Below are 2,874 nucleotides of genomic sequence, written 5' to 3'. Positions count from 1 at the left end.
CCGGGGCCGCATCCCGGGCGGGCGGGCGGAGCCGGGCGGGCAGCGCGGGGCGGCCGCCTTCGACACGGCCGGGGGCGCGCGCTCGGGGGACCCTCGGCGGCCGCCGTAGCGCCGCTTCCGCCCACGGGCCCGCGGAGTTCGAGGGAGGCGGCCAATCGGAGCGCGGCAGCGAGAGGCCGCGGGCCAATGGGAGGGCGCGCTGCGGGCGCGGGGCGGGGTTAGGGGCGGGGCTTGGGACGCGGGCGGGACGCGCGGTCCCGGTGCCCGGGTTGGGCCATGTGCGCGGGCCCGGGCCCGAACCGGCCTCGAATGGCCCCGAACGGGCCCTGAACGGCTCCGGAACCGGCTCCGAACCGGCCTCGAATGGCCCCGAACCGGCCCCGAACCGGCCCCGAGTGGTCCCGAACCAGCCCCGAATGGTCCCGAAGCTGTCCCGAATGGTCCCGAGTGTCCCCGAACCGGTCCCGAACCGACCCCGAGCGATCCCGAATGGTCCCGAGTGCCCCCGAACCGGTCCCGAATGGCCCCGAACCGACCCCGAGCGATCGCGAATGGTCGCGAATGGTCCCGAGCGGCCCCGAATGGTCCCGAACAGCCCCGAACAGGCTCCGAGCGGCCCCACCGCCCCCCGGCTCCCCGCCTGCCCTCAGCGGCTCTGGGGAGAGCCCACAGGCTCTTCTCGCCCCCCTCACGCGGAGTGTTGAGGGAGGACAGGGCTCAGCACGTCAAAATGGTTCAAAATTTAAAAATAAACCACTCTGTTTTACTAGGAAATACATGGTGCGAGCTCTCCTCGCAGAGCAGGGAGACAAAACAATTCCTTCTCTAGCTGGGACCAAGGACAAATGATCCAAATCTCAGCCCAAGAGCACAAACAGCGTGGGCTGAAGAGAGAAAAACAAGAAGGATGGGACTGCATGGGCTGGAGCTGGAATTGGACAATTAACTCCAATATGCAAATGGAGAAGAAGTGATAAAAGTGAGAGACCCTGTGACCAGTTGTTCATTTTGTGACCATTTGGGTTCATCTTGGGTTCGTTTTGTGGCCATTTTGGGTTCATCTTGGGTTCGTTTCGTGGCCATTTTGGGTTCATTTTGTGGCCATTTTGGGTTGTGCTGCCCGGTGTGGATCCGTTGAGGCCTCCTAATAAATCCCTGCTTTGTTCTTTATTTCTGTCTGGTCCCTGTTCTGGCTCAGCCCTCCCGAGGCCTCAGGAGAGCTGGTGATGCTGGAGCTCATCTCAGCTGCTCCTGCGGCGCCCTGGGCTGGTTTGGGGTCCCTAAAGACCCTGGGACACTCCCAGGGATCCAGGGGCAGCCAGAGATTCTCTGGGAATTCCATCCAGCCAGGAATTCCTTCCCAAAATCCCACCTCTCCCTGCCCTCTCGGTGGGAAGCCGTTCCCTGTGTCCCTCGTCCAAAGCTCCTCTCCAGCTCTCCTTTGTCACGACTTTCTGAACAAAAAAAAGCAGGAGTGAGATAAAAACAAGGAAAGCCAGAGAATTTGGGATTTGACGAAGGACAGGGGTTTCCCCCAGAGCACTTTGTCACAGGTAGAGAAGAAGTTTTCAGCCAGGCTGACCATTAGTTATTCATTTACAGAAGCTTGTTTTATTTTAAAATGCAGAAGAGTTAAGAGAGTTTTTTGTGTTTTTCCCAGCCCCACTTTCAAAAAAAAAAAAACAAAACAAAAACCAACCGAACCCCCCCCCCAAAATTTTAAAAAAACAACCAACCAACCAACCAAAAAAAAAAAAAAAAAAAAAAAACCAACCTTGAAAGGGACCAGGCAGGGAAGAGAATGAAAGGAGGAAAAGAAACAAAAATTCCTCCAGAATCAGTTTCCTCAGCTTTCAAAATAATTAAACCCCTCTGAAGTGAAAGCCTGGACATTTTCCCTTTTCTCTTTTTCCTGTGGAAAGCATCAGGCAGCATTTCCACATTATCAGAGCTGCTCTTCCCAGGGGAATGCCCGAGCCAGGAGCATCCGGAGCTCTGGGGGCTCCTCCTCAGCCCCACCTTCCCCTGCAGAGGAACCCCCCAGGCTTTTCCCCGTGCCCACCCCTCTTTTCTGCCACCCCTCTTTACCCTGGAGTCCCTTTTTCCCCCAGCAAACCCCAGAACAAAGAGGGAAATGAAGCGAAGCCCTCCCAGGCTCTTCCTGTGGAGTCACAGGTGGGAGCTTTGCCAGCATCTCCAGCTCAGTCCCATTTTTTGGGACAGCTCCAGCACCTGGCTGTGCTCAGCTCGCTCCCAAATCCAGCTGGTTCCTCCAGGAGCTCCCTGGGGATGGAAAAATCTCCTTTGGGAAAAATCTCCACCACTCCACATCCTCCCCTGGCTTTGTCTCCACTCCCCACCAGCAACCCCCAAAATTTTGGCAGGAAAAAAATGCAGGAGCTGAACCCCCCCCCCCCAAAAAAACAGGAGCACAGAGAGGGGCAGCACCCAAAAATCAAGCCCAAGCTCCTAAAGCTGCATCACGGGGGTGGCTGCAGTGACAATCAGCCTTTTTTTATTTTAGGGGGATAAGAAATTTCCTACTTCGTGCAACTCCCATTTTGTTCTGCTCCCACTGCCGGGTGTTTGCAATTCAACGTGGGCTTGTTCCTATCTTAGACAGCATCAGCCAGGGGAAAAAATATAGGACAGACAAAGGAATGGAATAAAAATCAAGCAGGGAACGAGGCAGGAAAAAAAAAAAAAGACAAAAAGCTCGTGTGCAAAGAGATTTTAGGAAAGCGGCTCCCGTGTAAACAGCTCCCATTTTAACGGGGAAGAGGCAGCAGAAAAGGGAAAATAAACATATTTAATTGGGGATTTCTGGTGAATGTTAATCAGGTGGCAGCACTGGGAAAATGGATTTTGCAATTT

At 55.3% G+C, this 2,874-nt stretch overlaps 1 protein-coding gene across 2 annotated transcripts in view; it reads right to left on the bottom strand.

Moving 5' to 3' along the window:
- Positions 1-114, bottom strand: part of ELK4 (ETS transcription factor ELK4) — a 21,590-nt gene extending 21,476 nt beyond the window's left edge. Inside the window, exon 1 of one of the 2 annotated variants that reach the window (XR_005955399.1) lies at positions 18-44. The gene's annotated coding sequence lies outside the window, so the exon portion shown is untranslated. Of the gene's footprint in view, positions 1-17 lie in introns of both variants that reach the window. The other variant, XM_041470482.1, reaches the window with a different exon arrangement.
- Between the last annotated feature and the right edge of the window lie 2,760 nt (positions 115-2,874).

The sequence above is a fragment of the Pyrgilauda ruficollis genome, unplaced genomic scaffold (assembly GCF_017590135.1).
Source record: "Pyrgilauda ruficollis isolate IOZ18807 unplaced genomic scaffold, ASM1759013v1 scaffold247, whole genome shotgun sequence".
Lineage (NCBI taxonomy): Eukaryota > Metazoa > Chordata > Aves > Passeriformes > Passeridae > Pyrgilauda > Pyrgilauda ruficollis.
The sequence above is the reverse complement of the archived record's forward strand: the minus strand, read 5'-3'. Positions and strand labels throughout refer to the sequence as shown.